The 22,523-nt window shown below is 37.4% G+C and overlaps 1 protein-coding gene across 1 annotated transcript in view; it reads right to left on the reverse strand.

Moving 5' to 3' along the window:
• Positions 1–15,526, reverse strand: part of LOC108678024 (irregular chiasm C-roughest protein) — a 47,539-nt gene extending 32,013 nt beyond the window's left edge. Inside the window, exon 1 of the mRNA XM_018166356.2 lies at positions 15,102–15,526. The gene's annotated coding sequence lies outside the window, so the exon portion shown is untranslated. The remainder of the gene's footprint in view (positions 1–15,101) is intronic.
• Between the last annotated feature and the right edge of the window lie 6,997 nt (positions 15,527–22,523).

A 22,523-nucleotide genomic window follows, 5' to 3' on the forward strand; every position in this document is an offset into this window, starting at 1 on the left:
CCGCGCCCATGAAATGAATGAACTATTTATTCCACAGTTTCGATCGTTGCTATGAGACGTTTCCTGACCCGAAAAAAATTCTGAAAATTTTTACCTAAACATAAAGTTGAAGTTAAAAAAATTATTTATATTTAAAATTTTACACTAAACATAAAGTTAAACATTTTTATTGAAAATTTTAAACTACCAAGACTTATTTATTTCAAAGTTTGGTTTTGTTTTGGAACAAATACGATTTCTAACACGAAATATGCTGAAATATCTTCCCGCGTCCATCGGCAAGCGCTGGTCTTTGTGCGGCCGTCGACGCTCCGTGACCTCTGATCGCGCAGCGTTCTCTCCCATGCGCCACGTGACACACTTTGAGATATTTTGTCCTCTCCTTTTTCAGAGCGTCATTTTTACCTCAGCTCTGTCCATGCAGTGTTATTTCTTCAGCTCTGTCCATGCAGTATTATGTCCTCAGCTCTGTCCATGAAGTATTATGTCCTCAGCTCTGTCCATGAAGTATTATGTTCTCAGCTCTGTCCATGAAGTATTATGTCCTCAGCTTTGTCCAGGCAGTATTATTTCCTCAGCTCTGCCAATACGGTAATTTGTCCTCGGCTTTTTTTATTAGATAATTTTGTCCTCAACATTTCTTCCCGGTATCAAGTCCTCTGTTTTTATCATGCATTATTTTATTCTCAGCTTTCCAGTGAGGTTTTTGTCCTTACCCTATTCTAAGCCAATTTAATTTTAATCTAATAATAAATACAAACTAGAAGAAGAGTCACCCCCGGATTGAAGTGACAAACTATTTGGTTTAATAGGTAGTTACTGTTTTGTAAAGTGGATTGATAAGTTTTATCGCATGCAATGAATGATGGTGAGTGATGTAGTTCATGATGTACCTAGTTCATGTGGCTAAATGAATTTATATTTTTTAAACTTGGAAAATTGTCATCGTATTTGCATCAAAAAAATACTTGTTTGCATGATGTTATAAAGGGCATGCTTGGTGTCTGGAAGCGGAATTACTTCTGTAATATTCGACGCAACACGTATTTTAGACAATTTTAGTCAATCGCAATGAGCATAAATTGCCTATTATAGAATATTTTTTTAAATTGAAAATTCCTTGTTTTGCAATTCTTGTTTATATAGTAATCACCTTCCATAATGTATCCCGCAGTTGCGTGATGTTCTTATATAATTGTTCCTTGCTCCTTCCTTATCTTATCATCTAATGTACGACAATCGCCACAACATTTTCGGATGAATGAATAGTTGAATTCGTAGAGAAACATAACGAAATAACTCTTTCAAAGTTTTGTTTTAAGTTTTCTTTTGTGCTCTTTCGTCATCCATTCTGCAATCTCCCAAACGTTTCTGCACGGATGCTTACTATTTTTGAGTTGTTCATGTTCTTTCGTCAGCCATCTTGCATGCAACTCAGATCAGGTTGCATGGATGCTCATGTCATCCGAGAGCGCGTGTATGCAAGCTTGTGGTGCAAGCCTCGGGCCCGTGGGAACGTCTGCTACCTCTCACCCTCTCACCCACTCACCCTCTCACCTTTTCACCCCCTCACCCACCACCCTCTCCTCGCCTGCTGTGTGCAGCAGATCTGCTGGGTCATCCTGGCCTGACGAGTGTCTATGGCATGCATCCTCTGCGCTCTTATCTTCATTTTCTTAATTTTTTTTACTCGTGTCGTGTTTCTTGTCTTCCTCATATTTCTTGTTTTTTACTCATCCTTCGTTCTTTTTCATTAACTTTCTTTACATAATTTATTTTTTATCGTCATTTCCCTATTTTTATCATTTTTATTACTAATCCGTGTCTAATTTACGCTCATTTCTCAACCTCATTTCTGCTCTTCTTATTTGCAAGTCTCTGAGCGGGAAGCCTTAAAAGCTGGACTTTGCATAATTACCATAAAGAATCAAGATCTCCTCACGGTCTTTAGTGGCCATTTTTATTCATGTGTGCTTAATTAGTGAAAACCTTCTCATTCCATCTTGCTAATTAGGCCTTGCTAAGGTACAAAGTTTCGTAGCATGGCGGCTGAGATTTGGGAAAGCCTAAGCAAATTCATCAGCGTGAAGGGTTGTAGGCTTTAGTAGTTATGCGAAATACCTACTAATGACAAAAAATCGAACGCATTAGCGGTGCAACGATCGTCGATATTATAGTGCGACAAATTTATAGATTAACTGATTGATTAATTGATTAATGCATTATGTATCAATAAACCAGCGAGCATTGACCATCGTCGGAGCGAAAAGTTTGGATAAAGTTTTATGTTGCCGATGTTTTTTTAGAAGAAATTATCGATCGACTGAGAGCAAAATATTCAGTAAACAGCAAGGAAAATTCATTCAAAGGTTCATTTTTTGGGTTAAGAGGATCGGAAGTTAGCCGCACCTTGAGACACTGACAGAAAATCATGCTTTTTCCTGCAGACATACTGTATTCTGAGAAATCTATTAAAGTAATACTACTTTAGCTCTATTCTTATCATCCAAAATAGTTTGCAGAAAATTATAACTGAGCATGGTGAATTTTGTGTACTCAGAATAAAAGAACGAGTGAAGTTCGACAATAATGCAACGATTACGGAAGAAAATGTTTTTTATCCTATTTAATGAACCTGCATTAATATTCATTAGTAGTATGGAAATAAATTTTAAGGAATAATATAAAATTCAAACGAGGCTATAATGCGGCTATTGACCGTTGCAATAGTAGATTGTGACATTAAAATTGTTCGATTTTTCTTAACAACGGTAACTTTGCGCTCCTTTTCTGCTCTGAGGAAAGAATCGCCTGATTTTGAGCGTAAAATGAATTTTCCATTCGATGACGCGCACGGCAGCGCAACGTTGAAGCAAATTTATTCATTCGTGCCGGCCGACTGTTACCGGTGTGCCCAGGCTCACAATTTTGTGTTGCGGATGGAATTACAATCGTGAGTAGAGTGAGTGTGCGAGGCTGCCGTGTGAGTCTCGCGTCCCTAGAGAAACCCTAGTGCAACTCTAGTGTTACAATAGCTACTAATGTAACCTTGTTCCCTAGTTGAGTCCAGTCTAGAGGAACGCTGTGTAACTCTTGTATTGAAGTAATGTATGCTGCCTTGTTCCTAGATTATTCCTCCCCAAAGTAACACTGTGTACAACTCTAGTGTAATTAGCGTACCTCTCTTCCACAACTCATCCTGGGGAGTAACCACGAGTACAGCCCACGCAAACTGGGTTTTTAAATACAATAATGACCTGAAATTACACTTTAAGCGACCATAACCTGCGTAGAACTGCCATGTGTTAGGCACCGGCAACGAGTGACTTGCCAGAGCCATTTTAAAGCAACCAACCATCAACATTTATTTAAGAGAAGGCCGACGAAGCGCTCCTGGTTTGATGATCTTATCGTAATAAATTATCCCGTAACTTAATTCTATACGATTGTGGTCGTTCCATATTTAAATATAATCAAAAACTGATGGAAGATTGAAAATGTTCTGAAATATAATTGAAGAAGAAACGATCTTTGAAAATGTGATGCCAGCCAACGGTAAGATTCCAAGCAGAAATTTGTGTTTTGTTTGTTTCACTCAATCAGTCAATGTTGATTAGTCTTACAAAATACCAGGAGTTGTCAATCACATATCACGGTCCGTTTACTTCGGTCTTGCGATCATCATTAGAGCTTCTGAGAATAAAGCAGATGGTCAGCCAGTCGACCTTGCATATTTAATGAACTCGGCATTTACCACGGCACGAACCACAGGGAAATCTTCTAAAGCGTGCGCTGAAAAGCTCAACGTACGCATACTCAATGGCTCATACATTTCTCGAGGCTTCCGAGGAGTGAAAGGTCGAGCACGCCGGTTATTGGGGTCATCAGTAGAAGTCGGTTGCGTGTCCACTACTACACACTAGACATGCTAAATATCCACAGCCTTAAAAATGGGCTTAATTACTCTCCGTGATAGAGGCAGGCTGATACCTGATCGATTGGGCGCGCAGATAAGAAACGATAAAGTATTTAGCTCGTCCTCAAAAACCATTGGTTTTTCAGAAACATTTTCCATGTGATCTAGGTTTTTCTTCAAATATTTTCCCTATAATAGCTGCAGACTGTGTAAATTTGGCGCCAAGAAGAATTAGACGGTTTTGTAAGAGGAACTATTTAACTCGTACCCAAAAACATGCTTCAGCCACCAGCTGTGCAAAGATTTATATGCAAATCATCCAGGGACAAATGTTTAGCTTCTTGACAAGAGCCATGCACTCCGGAGAACCTTGTTGTAGGGGTGCCGAGGAAGACGTGTTGGTTGGGAGCAAAGAGGTCACTGCATGCGAGCAGTGAATGCTAGAAACTTAACATTGAATGAGGATCTTCGTCGGCCATGTAAGCTGACCCGACATCCATGTACGGCTGCTTGAGCGCCCTTGACAAACTTGTCTCAGCTGGCCGCCTCAAGTGAGTTCATCGCAACCAACGGGAAATCTCACAGAAAAATTTGCTGCGTATCATTTTTAACCTACCATCGGCCGTTCAACTCATGCCACTGATGATAGAATTTAATTGTGTTGCCTTCCGGTCACAATGACCAACACAGCCTCTCTCTGAGAAACAGAAATGCGCGCCATCAGTTTCAAATTATCGGTCATTCAGTGGCCATCGCGGATGTGCCTTTAGTTTAGAAAGGCCGCGGCTCGCCATGACCAGCACGGAGAGAATTTCCTGGCGGCTCGGCTATAGCATTAAGAAAGAATTCCATTGGATGTTTGCGAGGCCGCTTCTAGAAAGCAAAACTGGCTTTTCGTCACGTACCTCGAGGTGACAAGGACCGTACTTGAACAAAATGCTCAGTCGACTCTCCGAACATACACTTTTCATCGATTGTACTTTGAGCAACGAAAAATGGCGTGCACGATTTGTTGAAGAATCACAATATTTGAAGAGAGGGATTACGATTTGTGGTTTAGGAAGGTTTCAAAATTTCATAAATATGTTTGTTCAAAGAAGCTATAAAAAATTGAATTATAAATGGCGGTGTCTATTGAATTAATTTTTTTAATTTAGTTACTATCTTGTGTGTTTTTTATTGGGAATTAGATTGAATAGAAATATTTATTTGTGAATTTTTTCAGTGAATTAGTCGGAAAAAGCTCTGTTGCGAAGCAGTTACGAAGAAATTACCTTCCCACAGATTTGAGCCATAATATCCGGAGATAATTTTCTAAGTGCAGCGCGATCATTGCGAGGCCAGAGTTGCGAAACAACTGAAGGATGGTGAGAATTAAGTCGAGAGAAAGACACAATCACTCTCGATAAGCAAGATATTTAACAAAACTTGTTAACGAAAATAATTTTTCCGAAGGCATCGCGGAAAACAGCTTTAGTATAACGAACCGTCTAGGCGAAAAACATAACAGCCGCTCGCACATAACGAACTTAATTAGAATATTTTTATCACTTATCCAACAATAGATGCTACTTTGTTCAAGAGTTTCTGTAGGATCCTCCAATAAAAAGAAGCCTCTACCAACAGATGTATTTTTCAAACAGCTACCCAAAAAAAAAGAACTTGTTCAGAACTGTTCTCGGATACGAAGACTATTAGATTATAGAAGATAAAACTACAACTAAAACATTCTCAAAGTGTTTCGACATTTCGGTCTTTACTTATTTACAGTCAATTTGGAGCATTTGCAGTAAATTCCGTATATGTTTATGACTGTTATAACTTTGAATCCTGCTAATCATGCTGTTAAATCCATGTACAAATTATTTGTTCATTAAAATAATTGACACGCGTTGCGCGGCGTGGCAATGTTTATATTAAAATGAATATTCATTTACGTCACACGAGAAAGGCAAACACAAACAAACAATAACTGAGCAAGAGGCCAGAGTTACAGCTGTGAGCTAATTTGTTTAGCTGTATCATATTTATTAACACGGCTGTGTCGAACTAATTAATGTAACTGGCCTGTGCGTGCAGAATAACGGGCCTGCGCGTGGAATATAACGGGACTGCGGGTGGAGTATAACGGATTGAGCGTGGAATATAACGGGACTGCGGGTGGAGTATAACGGATTGAGCGCGGAATATAACTGGCCTGTGCGTGGAGAATAACGGGCCTGCGCGTGGAGTATAACGGATTGAGCGTGGATTATAACGGGACTGAGCGTGGAGTATAACGGGACTGAGCATGGAGTATAACGGGACTGCGCGTGGATTATAACGGGACTGAGCGTGGAGTATAACGGGACTGCGCGTAGAGTATAACGGGCCTACGCGTGGAGTATAACGGATTGAGCGTGGAATACAACGGGACTGAGCGTGAAGTATAACGGATTGAGCGTGGATTATAAAGGGACTGAGCGTGGAGTATAACGGGACTGAGCGTGGAGTGTAACGGGACTGCGCGTAAAGTATAATGCGTGGAATATAATGGGACTGTATGCGATGAATATAACAAGAAAGCGCGGTTAAAATAAAACTTGATTGCTCATACGGAAAGTTTAAAATAAATGTGATGAAGAGTGTCTACTGATAATGCATAGAAAATATTGTAAAGTCTTAAATATATAACATAATGTATTATTATTTTTTGCCGCCTTATAATATTCATGAACCATGAAAGCCTTTAAATGAATTAAAGCTTTCCTATCGACAATGAATTTTGACACATTCTGATCAAGTAATTTTTTCAGTAGAGGTCGTTCGGGTATAAGGAAAATGTTTTCAAATTTATTTTGATGACTTTGTTTTAATTTTTATAATTTATTGTTTTTGATCAATCACTAAACTTTGGGTATTAAAAAATTTCATGAAGTTACATGATTTATAATACTATGGGAGTTTTTTCATATATAAATGTTGATTTGCAGTAATTTTTATTCCCGGTCATCATTGGTAACATTCGTTTCGTCATCTTGTCCTCCATGAATTTATGAATAATCAATATTTATGATGAGTTATTTTTGTAGATGTCCATCTAATCTTTAAAATTTTCGCAGAGATATAAATGACATTATCATTAAAACAAATTCACATGAATAATTCCTTCAAGTGCTGAAGTTGTGGCACACTTAGCAGAGGGTCGCATCCTTGACTATGCACATTGCAGCGCAAGAGATACAAGCTGTGATAAACACAGGCTTTGTTGTGCTGGCCACGCATGCGCAGAGCTGCACGAACCCTCCAAATATATTCACATGACTTCGATTGCACAAGAAGAGTGCGCTTAACTCCCTCGATCTTCGCTCGTTTGCGATCCCAGAGATCGACTGTAAAATAAAAGTTCCTGTGATAGTCGCCATAATCAGAAAAAATTGTGTGCTGTATTAAAGAACGAGCTGGAATTTTTTGGGGGGGCTTTCCATTGAATTTTATGTACGCATACATTTCGATCTGTCAATCACAAAAATTTTACTTTTAATATTAACGCAAACTCAATATTCACGCAGCCTTATCTATGAACTATCAAATAAGGTTCATAAATAGTTAATTTACGCTCTATTTTTGGTGATCTAAAGGTCGCCTGTAATGGGAATATCTTTCATTTTATACGATTAGAGCTGAAATATATCAATTCCGGGCACATTAAAATGTAAGGGTTACTGAATATACAATTATCTTGTCACAAAAATTCACAATAATGTTGGCTTTCTATATCGGAACAACTTTCAAAATAAATGACGTCAAACATTGAAGCCATTTATTAAGTTCAATTGGTTCATTTATTATATTCATGATCAAACATTGAATGAGAGCCTATGAAAGGTAACAGTTCAAAGTTTTCACGATCTTGAACTTATCGATTTATCTATTCTCCAAACCCGCAAGTAAATTTTAATTTCTATTATAGTCGTGTCTTGAGCTGCAGAATTGCATCAGGGATTACTAACAATGCTATAATTTAACTATTAAATTGGAAGGTACCTGGTCATACTTCAACCTGAGCCCAAACAACAAATGCTCGTCTGAATATCAAACTTTATGCGCAGTGCCTGGCGTGTTAGTAACATTTCACGCGTGAAATTCTGAGTAGTGAGCTCTTGCAACACATCATGCAGCTACCTGCAACCTGGTATGAAGATGTGGTATTCAACTTAAGGTTGGTTAAGGTCTTGTTGAATCATGCCAGTTGCCTTCTTTCCATCATGGGTGAAATTCTATTCACTCTTTAGAATATAAAGAGCTTTTTGAATCACGTCATCTGACTGCTATTGGCCACAGGTAAATTCTTTTCAATTTTTTAGCACCAAAAAATTGGTTTAATAAAATCAGCTTCCTACAACCCATCCTTGGTGAAGTGACATTCAACTTAAGATAAGAACTCGGCAGGTCGAGGCAGTCTTACGTGATATGGAGGCACTAAAGGAGGGAATTAGCAGTATTCGTGTTGCTAAGGTCAGCCATGCTGATAACAAAACATATTCTCGAGGAAATGTTTCAAACTTTTTAAAGTATTGTTAGATTCTCGTGAAAAAATCTTAATTAGGTTTACATTTTTAAGGAATAAGTAGGATGGTTGGAATAATTATTTGTGCAAATCATACGTTCTGACTCATTTATTATTTTATTACATAAAATTTCCTACAAATGCAAAGAAATAAACTTAAAAAGGAAAATTTTAACTTATAATTTTGTTGATTTATAAGCCTAATCATAAAGCATCTTCATTATTTTCAATACTCAAGACTTCAGAGTATAGAATTTTCATGTGTCCAGACAAACATTCCAATTTCTTATCCTTCCAGACACCGAAATAATTTATTACTAAAATGCATAACAAATGAAGACCGCATATTAGTTAAACTTTAACGCCGAATGTACCCTCAACACTAAGAATGTTTGCCGACTTTCGGCTGGACACTCGCTGGCTCACCGCCGACCATCATGAAGTGAAACACATAATTTTACAATAAATATTCTACAAGTGTTTCGTGCCACACAATCTTCGATCAGACCTCAAAAGTGCAGTAGCATTGCAATAACTTGAATCATATCATGAAATAATATCTTTATATATCTCGCCTCAGCTGAATGTATATTTATAACATTATTATAATTTTATCATACAACAAACGGCCACCGGTGATACGCTTATGGTTGCAAACACATACAAATTTCTGATTAGCAGGATGGTAAAGATTTTATAATGATAGTTCTCGAAAAATAGTCGATAATTCGATAGTTGACACATCATAATACCATATCGAAATATTTATAAAATAATTTGATTTTACATGCACAGCGGAAATCTTGAATATTATTTTATTTTCAGGAAATTGGAAATTCATGAGTTGCAAACAACGTCTAATGTATACTTCGTCATGGATTTATCCTGCAGGCCAAGCTGTTTTCCATTTGAGCATTTGAGATTATTATGGCAAAATTTCGAAAGGGCCAAGATATTACAAAGTGAATAAATTACACGAAATGAACGAACGTTTTTTTATATAGCTTCTCCAATGTAATGAGAACGGACGTAAAATAGCTCCTAGTTAGCCATTAGGAAAAAAACTATGCTGCCAAATGGCTTCTATTAAAATTTTCTACTGGACAACATTTAAGAGAAAAGATATAAATCATGCCGGGAATTTTAAGGCAAAACAAATCTATTTTACAATTAGCACAAATCTGATCATTACAAAAAATTAATTTATATATCGCGGAATCAGAGGAGTCTTCCAACGATAATTCCACACGAGTACAGTACATATTTCAACTCTTCGTGCAGTGGTTCGTACCGGCTGTTCTCATACAGATGAAAAGTAACTTCTGAACAATTTGCACAACTTCTGTACAATTTGTAAGAAGACACAACGCGTGTCTTCTCACGTGTTTACATCCCTGTATTTTTTGGAAAATTAAACGCATTGGCCTTATATCCATGAGAAATTTTAGTAAAATTCAGCATGCATGCTTTACATTCAGGGTTCGGATAAATTGTTTCATTACTTAATTCTACTCCGCATTATTGCGCTCTGTCTCTTCGTTTGAAACACACGCTTTTTTAATGGAAGACGCTGCAGTTAACAGGCAATAGTAGCTAGCCATCCTGTATAACAACCGTGCTCATGCCAATCATTTAATGAGTTAGCTAGATTTAAGTTTTTTGAGCGTCCATTATTTAGGAGCTGCTCTATCATAAACAATTACGAGATCGTAACTCCATTAACCAATCACTGACGGCGTTTCCAGCTAAACCCACCAATCATACACAAGAAATAGGCCTCTGCGTGTACTTGGGCAGCGATATGTACCTGATAGAGCTAAGAAATTATGGCCTCAGGAGCAGTTTAACTCTGAAAAATGTGAGTTTACAAACTTTTTAGTTGGTGTGTCTCAGTTCATATTATTTATGGAATGATTGCAGTAGGCAGAATGATCGATTCCGAAGTCAATTCCAGTCAGTTGAATAAATAAGGCTATCGATGGCACATCAAGTTAGTTGCGCACAGTGCGTTGTTTGACACAGCAAGTTGGTTGACTCGGAATTTTGATTAACACAATATTTTCGTTGACAGTTGTTTGAGACAATAAGTCAGTTGGCACAGTAAGTCAGTTGACACAATAAATCAGTTGATACAATAAATCAGTTGACACAATAAGTCAGTTGACACAATAAGTTGGTTGACGCATTCAGTTGGTTGACAAAGTAAGTTGGTGGCACAGTAGAAAGGTTGATTTAGTTAGTCAGTTGACGTTTTAATTTGAAGGCTTAAAAACTGCTGTCAGGGTTGAACAAGTCAATGCATTGCAGCCACTTTTCATAAGAAATTATATCAATGTCTCGGCGAGATAAACTGGATCATGTAATTCATTAACAAATTCCATTCTAAAACGCGTTTGACGAACTACAACGCAATATAAGTTTCCATCTGAAGCTTTTAAAACATACAACAATTTTCCACAATAGTAAAATTTGGCGAATTCATATTTGAAAGCACCTCGTCCACTCTGTTGCTTAATTTCAACGTCCCGAATCACTATTGAATATTACATTGTTTAGTTCAAATCTGAAGGCACGATATTTAGGCGCTAAAGCCGTACAAAGTTGGAGACGCGCGCACGAAGCGTGATGGAAGCTCGTTGCGATTTCTGTGGCAGTTCCTGGTCACGCTACGCCTGCCTGGCTGGCCGTTCTAATTTGAACAGATTCAATTTAACGAGATCAAGACATCAGGGCACGACTGGATCGAATGGAAGATTAGAAGTAGATAGAAGTTAGACAGATAGGACAGATTAAATATACCTTAAATATAAGTATATTTAAGGTATATTTCTTTTGAGGCAAAACATTTGCAATGAGGCCATTCTGGACAATATGTTACCCTACGATTTTCTTGTAAAAAAACTGTAAAAATTACTTTACGATTGCAAGAAAAAATAAGAATTCCAGGAAAAATACAATACGTTGTAGGGTATTCACAAAATCTCCCCCTCTGAATTTCGATATATGATCACAACATATCACTTATGACCAAAATCAGAAAGTTTGGTCACAATGGATTCTTTATCTTTTGATTGGTAATTGAGAAAAATAAATGAATATGATTGAGACATTATCATTAAAGTTATATAGTCAAAGGAGTGAAGTAGCCGACAAAGAGAATAAGTCAATAAGGATTCATCCGAATCAAAACAACGAAGCTATGGAACCTGACGCGCTTACTCAGTGAATTATTACATGCTTCTTTCCTGAGTAGTACACTTACTTATACACTATCACTTACTTATACACTATCACTTTCTTATACACTATCACTTACTTATACACTATCACTTACTTATACCATTATACACTGAGTAGTAATCGTAATGTGCAGGTAAATGATTACCGTGATTTGCATTAATTAAACAGATCACCACAAAAAATTTGATGACGATAAAAAATAAACAATCAAGAATTTTTCGCAAAAGCAATCACAGGAAGAATCACGCAAACCTACGTAAAGCTGAGGCTGATCGTAAGCGGCGTACCTTCGTTCAAAACAACGGAAGCTTCAAATCCGGAATTTATTTCGAAGAGAGGAAGTTCCTCGCAGGTTTCAATGAGAATGTTCATGAAACATCGAGGGAGTCTCAGTGAATTCGCAATCGTAGCCGGGATCATGGAAATCCGAGCTCTCGTTGTATAGGCCATGTACAAGTCTGCTCAATTATTATTCTCCGATAGCTACACGCAGCGCGGTGTATAAAACTGACTTGGATTCCATTGGTAATCTGTATGATAACACAGAGTGAGATAGCGAGTATTCTGTGAGAGAATGTGCGGAAAATATTAAGAATTCCCGGTTTAGTATAGAATGATTAACGTTTGCATCAAAGTTGGATATAAGTTTATTAACTTAAACCAAAAAGCATCTATTTCAACACCCCGTAGAAGTTATTAGACCCTTTTTCATTATCAAAAGCTCTTTTAAGCTCTAGAAGCTACCCCTGAAAAACCTCTAAGCCCCCACCTTTCATTTTAAAACCTTATGTATGCAAAAAAAATCACGACAGAATGAATACGATTTTGTAAATTTCCCTCGCTCGATTTTCCCTACAGAAAAACCTTCATAAATTAGAATTTCCTCATGTGTTTTCAAGTTCTACAAATTATGCATTCTCAATTTTAACACAGACAGAAATATCACCACTGTGGAAAATCTCTCCAGAATGGGTGAACAACATTACATGCCATTAAATAAACAGAACCCTTGTAGAACAGCAAGAAAATTCCACAGATTATTTGTAGCTTGGATCTTAAAGACGACCGACTGCCTTCACTAAGCCTCGCCAATTACGACCACAGCTAAGCTCTGCAGATAAATAGGACGCTATAGCTGGTGCGTAACGATGATATACAGCAACACATCAGTATGAACTAAACTGCGGTGTTTCACATGAAAAAATTATCTAATAATTTCATGAATATATCATTTTATGAAGATATCACGACGAAATTCCGTGACAATGAAGTCGTTTAATTTTATTGACAATTATCAATAATTGTTATGACTTGTTATGACGTACATCGTCATAACAAGTTATATCTATTGTAAGATAACTTATAGTACTAAGCAGTGCGAATTCGGAATCCATACAGAACCTCTTTAAGGAGCCATATGAAAACATTTGTAAAGATAGATATACTAGCCGAAATGAGTAGTACACTAAATGGAGCCCATTTTCTACTGAACCATGAGCAACAGTAAAAACAATAAGATCAGTACTCACTGCCGTGAGTGACAGAGAGCGCATTTTCTCGTGCATAAATAAATTTTCAAATTTTTCATTGCAAGACGAAAACGTGAAGTCACGGACGGACGGACATGACGATCACACTATAGCGCCTTTTTTCCATAAATGAGAAAATGTGCTAAAAATAAAATTTCTCACGAGCACATCCAGGAAGCAGATTCGAAAGTTGCGTCCATCGCGGTAATTTATCTGAACAGCAAATAACACTTTGTGTTGTTCTCCAACGTAAGTACATACGCTGCTGGAAAGACGCTAATTGACATTACATTTTTGGATTTGTTTCGAAATTAAGCATAAATAGGCTTGTGGTTATTCGTCATGAGAAAATTTTCACATAAATTAATATGAATATTAATTTAAATTATATGAATATGAAAATTTTTGCACAAATTAGCTGAATGCGGAATGAATTTCAAGTCGTTGATTATTCATATATTTAATTAAAATTTAACTGAAATAGTTCATAAATCCACATGTTCTATAAAAACATACACTTTGCATAATAAGATAAATGTCAAAGTTATCAAAATTAATGCTTCGGTTCTCCTGTGATATTTTTAACCTGGTATAAATTTATAACAACCGTTAAGTTAGAAACGATCATTTTCTCGATCTTAGTCTCAGCAGATTATCGTTCAACTAGGAAATATATTATATTATTATTGCATGTGCATCCCATATAAATGATATGTATGACAATCAATGGGTTTCAAAAATTTTAATTTAATACTATTGGTAGTTTGGCAATATAAAATTATTAGTTGCACCATCATTGGTCACTCATTTTCGGCGATTGCTCATATCGTTCATAGCATATCTGGGAAAATCATATCGTATGCTTTGGCATGATTAATTGAATTGTTAATCGAATAGTTGAGATGAGTGGTTAGATATGTATAGCTTACCTATAATGAAGTAGTTCAGTAGTATGATAATAGTGAACAAAACAAATCACTTGCTTAATAGTAGATAATCGAATAATTCAAACGTCGAAAAGTAGTTGATCAATTTGTTGAATTTTTAAATATTATGCAATGAACAATTTGAGTGGTCATAGAGTTGTTGATTATATAGGTAAGCGATTAAGTTATAAATAGTGAGATAGGTGGGTGATAAAATGCAATTCAATAAAATAGTTGCCTATGTTCACCGAGCCCTCATATATCTCACCAATCACTCTGCCGGTGAGGCCTATAGCGCCAGTTGAACGATGACTCATTTCCGCGCAAATTTTCAATAATGGCCGCCATATTTGCCACGCCGATTATTTTTAATTTGGCATTGGCTAGACGTCCAATAATGCAGCCAGGGAGATTGAATTAGGAGCTCTTGAACCACGCACTGTCCACAAATCGAGTGACCAATAGACCAGCTTTTATGATCTTAAAAGATATCCTTCGCTCTTACACTCATATTTAACAGACAGCCTTAATATCAATGTATTTATATAACTGGAAATGAAGTTAAGAAGAGAAAGAATAAAGTGAAAATAAAACTACGAAATTAATTCACTGCGAAATAATGAAGAAAGTGAATTGCAGTTGGTGACAGAACTTACAAATCAATGAAAAACTACTTTCTAATCAATGAAAAAAAATGTATATCATGCTACCATACATTAGCGCAAGCTCAAAAACTCCATAGATGTATAACAAGATAAGAAAAATTCAAATACACTCACAGAGCTAAGTTTACAAGAATTCGTTTATCAGGCCTCATAAACATTTAAGCAAAAATTTAACCAGGACATTAAGAAAGAGATGAATCATTCATTCACTTCAATCCACTTATAACAGCTCATCGAATTATAAAATTGTAATGAACTACAGTACAAATACCTCACCTGTCCAAAGTTGGTGAATGTTGCAAAACACTTGTATAAATTCACTCGATACACGAGATCCACTAAGGCAAAGTAGAAGCATACCTACAACACCCTAAGTCAGTAGGTTAATTTCATCGCTGTCTTTCTAGCGAATAAATCAATTGAAGAGCCACAACAACACACGCGAGACACACAAAACACATTAGTTTCCGCTGTCACATTTCAATCTAATCCACTAGAAATTATTCGCAATTTTCAACACGAAGACAAACCAACGTTAAAAAAATGCTGTTGATCGTAATTTTTCGCGTATCACAGACTTGATCTCAACACGACAACTTTGTGTTCATCTTCACGTAAGGTGCGTGAGCGCTTCGTCTTATCAGGCATGGAAGGTCAAACTGCGATGAGAAGAACACACGTGCACACCTCACCTCACCACTGCCAGGGCACGACTGAGGTGAAGAAGGCGCACGGTGTTCCAGCAGTTGTCTGACCAGCCTTCCAGGTTCAGGGGCACGTCTCTGCCCCGCGGCTACGCTCACACACCACACGGCCTCCGACCTGCTCATCTTCGGTCACTTCTCCATACCTGTCATTCCTGTTAGCTTCTCCATACCTGTCATTCCTGTTAGCTTCTCCATACCTGTCATTCCTGTTAGCTTCTCCATGCCTGTCATTCCTGTTAGCTTCTCCATGCCTGTCATTCCTGCTACCTTCTTCATGCCTGTCATTCCTGCTACCTTCTCCATACCTGTCATTCCTGCTACCTTCTCCATACCTGTCATTCCTGCCACCTTCTTCATGCCTGTCATTCCTGTCAGCTTCTCCATACCTGTCATTCCTGTCAGCTTCTCCATGCCTGTCATTCCTGTCAGCTTCTCCGTGCCTGTCATTCCTGTCAGCTTCTCCATGCCTGTCATTCCTGCCACCTGCTCCGTACCTGTAAATCATGCCACCTTCTTCATGCCTGTCATTCATGCCACCTTCTCCATTTCTGTCAATCCTGTAAGCTTCTCCATACATGAAATTCCAGCGGCTCTCCCCATAGTGTATCTGTCTTTCCTGTCAGCTTAGGCGTACTTGTGATTCCTGCCACCTGCTCCATACCTGTAATTCCAGCCACCCCCTCGATCCAAATATATTTTTGCTACAATCTTTTCTAAAGCCAGTTGCCCACGTCCTCAGTTCCATATCCAGTTATTCATACAAACTTGTATCTACTCTGAACTACTCGTGCACAGTTCACCACATCCGCTACCTCATCGGGGATCAGCTATCCCGACCAGCCTTGGGGAAGGTCATCATGCCAGTGTGGTGACGTACGTGGGTGAGATGAGGGGCGTGATGAGCAAATGTTGAATAAAACGGTGAGAATGTTGTGGGAGTAATAGATGAATGAGTATTGAGGAGCTTATTGGAGTAATTATTGTATTGAGAGCCTGATTGAAGGGATGAATGAGAAAGTATTGAGGAAGTGATTGAAGGAATGTACAAGCAAGCATTAAGGAACTGAATAAAGGAAGAACGGACGAGAAATACATGAAATGAAACAATTATTCCTGGGGAACTAATTAGAGTAATTATGTAGCGTCGAGTTGTTGATTGAAGGGAGGATTGATTAATAAATGAGGTGCTGACTTTAAGGAGGAATAATTACGTAGATATTGAGTAGATAAGTACCGAAATGAAATAATTAGTATTGATCCGGAAGTATAGAATAGAAAGTATTAGGTATCGATTGGCTAATCAAATTCATAAATAATTGATTATTCGGAAGTTTATTACAATGATTTTAATAATTTGTACTGCAGAGTTGATGTGGAGATCAATCTTCAAACAATTTTAGTGATAATTTAGTCTAAGTGAACGTAGTGTTGAAAAGGTGGTTAAAGTGATAACTGGTAAACATGAGGAAGTGAGAAATAAATGAACTAATAAAAATGTTATTGAAGAGATAAACGAATTGATTTATGTAACGGGAAACACTTATTCGGAATCATGGCAATCATGTCAAAGAGATGTATGAATAGCTTGCTGAGGATGTAATGTATGAATAGCCATGTAATGATTAAGTACCCTCCGCATCACCATCAACGATACCACCATGGACGCTTCAGCTGTTCAGCTCAGGATGCGTAAGTACTCGTGAATATGCTACTGCTAAAGTACAGAATATGCGCATAGTGGTTTGTTGGAGCTAAGTCAATAATTTAAATTTTCACAATAAAAGTTTTTATATCATAAAAAAGAGATATTCCATAAGAATAAATTATTCTTAATTCAAAGTTAAACAAGAATTTAAGTCATCCATATCTGCATGGCTGTCCATTGTTTATGCTCTAGATTGCTTGATTATGTATGGAATAGATGATACAAATAATGGCTTAAGAGAAGAGTGCTAAGTGGCCCGTTGCTGCGAGTGCCATGGATTCACAGATAGTAGAGTAATAATTACTTAGGTTGCTAAGAGTGCCATGGATTTTCTGAGAGCAAAGTGTTAAGTGGACAGTTACAGTGCCATGGATTTTCTGAGAGCAAAGTGTTAAGTGGACAGTTACAGTGTCATGGATTCTCTGAGAGCAAAGTGTTAAGTGGACAGTTACAGTGCCATGGATTTTCTGAGAGCAAAGTGTTAAGTGTACAGTTACAGTGCCATGGAATCTCTGAGAGTAAAGTGCTAAGTGGGCTCTTGGAGTGAAACAGTTCCTCTGAGAGTGAAGTGTTAAGTGGGCAGTTAGAGTGCTGCAGCTCAAGTCCTCCACTTCCGTATCGCTCGTAAGGATCGCCCGGCACTCGCCCACTGCTCAGCGAGCGGTACACGCTCACTGCTCGCTCACTCGCTCACTGCTCGCTCACTCGCTCACCCTGGAATGCGCGAACTTTGAACTTGGCTGCACCGAGCGGCCTTCGTTCCCACGCTGCTCCTCACATCCGTGAACATCCATTCTTCCCTCCTTGCTGAGCCACGCTTAGCTCTCCACTCTCTTCTTCCTTCCTTGCTGAGCCACACTTAGCTCTTCACTCTCTTCTTCCTTCCTTGATTGCCACAATTAATAATATATAATAATATTAATAAATATTATTGCCATAATATTTATAGTGTCTACATATATATATAGCTTCCGTGCTGCAGCTTTTCGTTACTCTATGTTTGATCTTATACATCAGTTTTATTTCCATGCTTTTCCACTATTGTATAGGAGTTTTTTATGCCTGTGAGGTTATCAAATGCAAATTTTACGTCTGTTTTACGGCTTTTCCAATTCGTCCCATAACGGTTATAATGGAAATAAATAGGCACAGACATGCAGTTAACCTAGATAAATAGTCCGATTAGACGAGTATTCCACCTTGACGCACAGCAAGCGTAGAGAATTAGTCTGCCTGGAACCTAATATTAAGCCAGCCTAGTGTAGTAGTCTGCCTAGACGTACAGCCACCCTAAAGAAGTAGCCTAGCCTAAACAAGAAGTCTGCTTAAACATACAGCCAGCCTAGACAAGTAGTCTCCCCAGATGTACAGCCAGCCTAGACAAGTAGTCTGCCCAAACGTACACCCAGCCTAGACAAGTAGTCTGCCCAAACGTACGGCCAGCCTAGACAAGTAATCTGCCCAAACGTACAGCCAGCCTAGACAAGTAGTCTGCCAAGACGTTCAGCCAGCCTAGACAAGTAAACAGCCAGCCTAGACAAGTAGTTTGCCCAGACGTACAGCCAGCCTAGACAAGTAGTCTGCCAAGACGTTCAGCCAGCCTAGACAAGTAGTCTGCCTAGACGTACAGCCAGCCTAAAGAAGGAGTCTATCTTTGATTCGTCGTATGCCCATACACGTGTTATTCCTACTCACGTATTACAATACTTATAAAAGATGAGCATTCACTGACGTCTGTGGTCGCCGATTCAACATCCATTATTAGTTGATATCCTCCAGTTGAATTGCTCATGCCAATGTTTATGTTCACTTTCATTGCATATGTTATGCGCCTCCAGTGCGTGGATTAGGTTGGACCACCATTCAAAATTTTTCTCCGTTTTCCTCTATTGAAGTTAGTGCATCACATGTCGATATTTTTGCTTCGGATCAGTTGATTGGTTCAAGTGTTGCCTTGCAAACTTTATCGTTTTAGATATAGCTACCAACGTTGAGGTTCCTGCGCTACGTATCACTTGAGTTTAGGAAAAATATAACTCAGTACTCACTGCAGTGAGTGACAGAGAGCGCATTTTCTCGTCGACGAAAACGTGAAGTCACGGACGGACAGACAGACGGACATGGCGAGCACAATAGCGCCTTTTTTCCATAAATGAGGAAATTCGCTAAAAAGGTTAGGAAAATTGGAAACCTAGCAAAGTTAGGAAACCGATGATCGATGTTTGCCAACCACGAGCTTTAATCACATGAGGATCACAATGATCATCGTGTGAATAAATGCATATGTGATGGTTGATAATAGCAATGAATATTTCCTTGAATTTAATTATGACCGCAAAATGAGAAATTGAAGTAGTGACTTGCTATAGTTAACCGATTATCGTAAAGTTATCAAATGCGTTATAATGGAAATAAACTTAATTGAATAATATGAAGTATACTTTTTTGGAAACGGTAATAAATTTCTTTGCTGAAAATTCATTATCTTTTCTTAAGCTTATATCAAGTATTAGTAAGTCATAGAAGCAAGCGAATATAATGTTATGAAAACCTTTATCGTGTTGACAAATGAAATATGAACCATAATTTTTGAGGCGTTTGAAAAAAATCGTTAAAAAATAACCGGTACAAAATTTGGTGGGAATTTCAAGTCATTTCGGTGCTTGCGCTCTGTTATTGTGTTATTCTCAATGTCTTTGCTGGGCTGAAGGTCCCTTCAAGATTAAATTAGATCTCACTTGTTTAAACTTTTGTTCGATACAATTTTTCTTGAACGTTGAAAGAAAGAATTAATTTGACTCTACTTAGCAGAGCAAGCAATCAGGACAAATTAAGTCCTTGTAAGCTCCGCGAAAAACTCAAGCAAATTTCTAAACTCTTTTTTTTTTGACACGAATTGAATGTTTTGCCGACTTTACAGAGGCAATAAAATAAACTCCAAAAGACTTTTGTTGTAATCGTTTGAAGCGTATTTAACTTTTATTGGAGCATCGGTCCAATGGATGCGTTTGGATTGTGGGTTCAAATATGTACGATTCATCTCATTAACTTGATTTGTTATATTAATTTAGGATAAATTTTATTCAACAAACGAGATATGACTGCAATTTTTGTTCTGCGAATCGGTGTCCTGATAAATCAGTGCCTTTTTAAATTAAAATGTCCCGATAAATTCTATCCATCATTATCCGCATTAAAATATTCCACGAGATTTGTTTTAAAATCAATCTAAAGAAACATTTTGAAGTCCAAAAGTTTCACTTTGTCACTCGAAAAATAATTATTGTAAAATGTTATGCCATTTTCATAATTCAAGCCTATTCATGAGCTATGTTAATTTAGTTTTTGTTATAAAAACCTTGAACTCTCAATAGAGTATATAAATTTGCGTATTCTCATTTATTTCATGGAAATAAAGCTGCCTTTGAAGCAGTCATTGCCATAATTTTCACTAGTTCTACGTATACTCAGAATTGCTGTACCCGCAAGCGACTGAAAATTAAAAACAAATGCCGAGGAAAATGTGCCGGTCGTCAGGCAGGTTGGCTTAGCCTTGAGGCGGATCCCTCCAGGGAGCTTCTCCTGTACGTAATTTACAAAAGCAAATATAGCGGCACTCAATATACGACAGTGACAGCAAATACTTGCTATTTTAGCATTATTATTTTAGATTCACTCAGAAGTCAGAAGCGAGTTCATATATCACAATTTTTAAAGATTTTGATCGCGCATCTAACGGTAGAGATGATAGATCATTCAGCGTATTTAAAATCTTGTAAAGTACATTTCGGCATCTGGCTGAGAAAATTTGAGAGTAAATGTTGACGGGCAAAACTGCAGATATGAGTTGGGGTTGGAACATCCAGGTAAAATAACTTTATACCATGTTTCACCATCAAGCATTGATGTCACTCGGTGTTGTTTTTGTTTGTAGCTAAAGTATCAGATGTATGTCAAAAAAATCGAATGAAAATCTACCTCAGCAGCCCACAAGCACAGAGTCCAGGCGTACGGCATTACGTCGGTAATTGGTAATATGTAGAAAGGAAGTTGAACACAAGACTCATCTAAACATAGCAAGATATAGCACCAGCAACTGCTTTGGAAATTGTATTTAAAATTGTATTGTCGTAGTACATCTATGTAATGTCGTTGTACACAAAATTGATTTAATTTCTCAGTAGCAATGTATTAGAATTTTGGATGTTCCTCATTTTATTTACAATCGTCATTAATTGATGTGACCTCTATTAGTGTAGAGCGTTATAATCATCACGGTCAGGTGATCTTCCGGTGGACTTGCGTCTCTAGAAAGCTGTGGGATATTTTTTGCGATTGTTTAATGTTAAAGTGAGTTGTGTCATGTTGGATTGAATATTTCCGTGTTTTAATATTGTTTATTATTATGTTCATTAAGTTAGAAAGCTAAGTGTTTAGAAATATATATTTTGCACACTAAGGAAGGCCTCATTGGCTCAATAACTTGATTCTTTGAACTGAATTGCTGGATTCTTCAATCCGGAACTTGATACCCAATGGCCCAAATCTCCATCAAGCCTGAAATTAAAGGAAACGATGGAATGAAGAGGAAGTGTTGAAACGCATGGACTAATTAGGCTTTTTTTTTTGTTTGTTGGATTTTCTATTAGGTTTGTTAAACTTTTAGTATTTTTATTATAATATTCTTTTGTTAATTAAATTTATATTAAATACTTTAGTCATTGAAAACCCATTGTTCCAGAAATATATTGTTGTGTTTTTTGGACGACCATAAGTTATTGTGGACGTAATCAGCTGAGATTTTATTCGATCAGAAGTCCCCAACATCACACAACCAACGTAGTCACATTCTGAATTACTGAACGTACACGAATTTTCAACCATCTGCATTTCTTCAAAAACTAATTTTAACTTTTGTATGACTTGTGTTAGACGGTAAGACGTAAATTTATTAAAAACCCAATCGCGATGTGAAGTTATTTTTTTTCTGTTGAATGTTGGAGCAAATGATTTTGAATAAAAAGTACGCGAAATCTGAGATCCGTGTTACGAATTAATTGTGTTTTTCTATTGAATGAACAAAGATCAGGAAGCCTCTCTTGAATGTTTCAACTTTACTTTGCTGCTCGTGCACTGACGAGGCAGATTCCTAGGGCATATAAAAGCGTAATTAAACATGTTCAAATTGAAACCAAAAAAGTGCGAGGTAAATATCATAAATCACAAATGAACGATCTTTCGAGACTTCCACATGCAATTTTATTGTTGACTATAGGATATAAATTA

Source organism: Hyalella azteca, unplaced genomic scaffold, assembly GCF_000764305.2.
Source record: "Hyalella azteca isolate HAZT.00-mixed unplaced genomic scaffold, Hazt_2.0.2 contig8314, whole genome shotgun sequence".
Lineage (NCBI taxonomy): Eukaryota > Metazoa > Arthropoda > Malacostraca > Amphipoda > Hyalellidae > Hyalella > Hyalella azteca.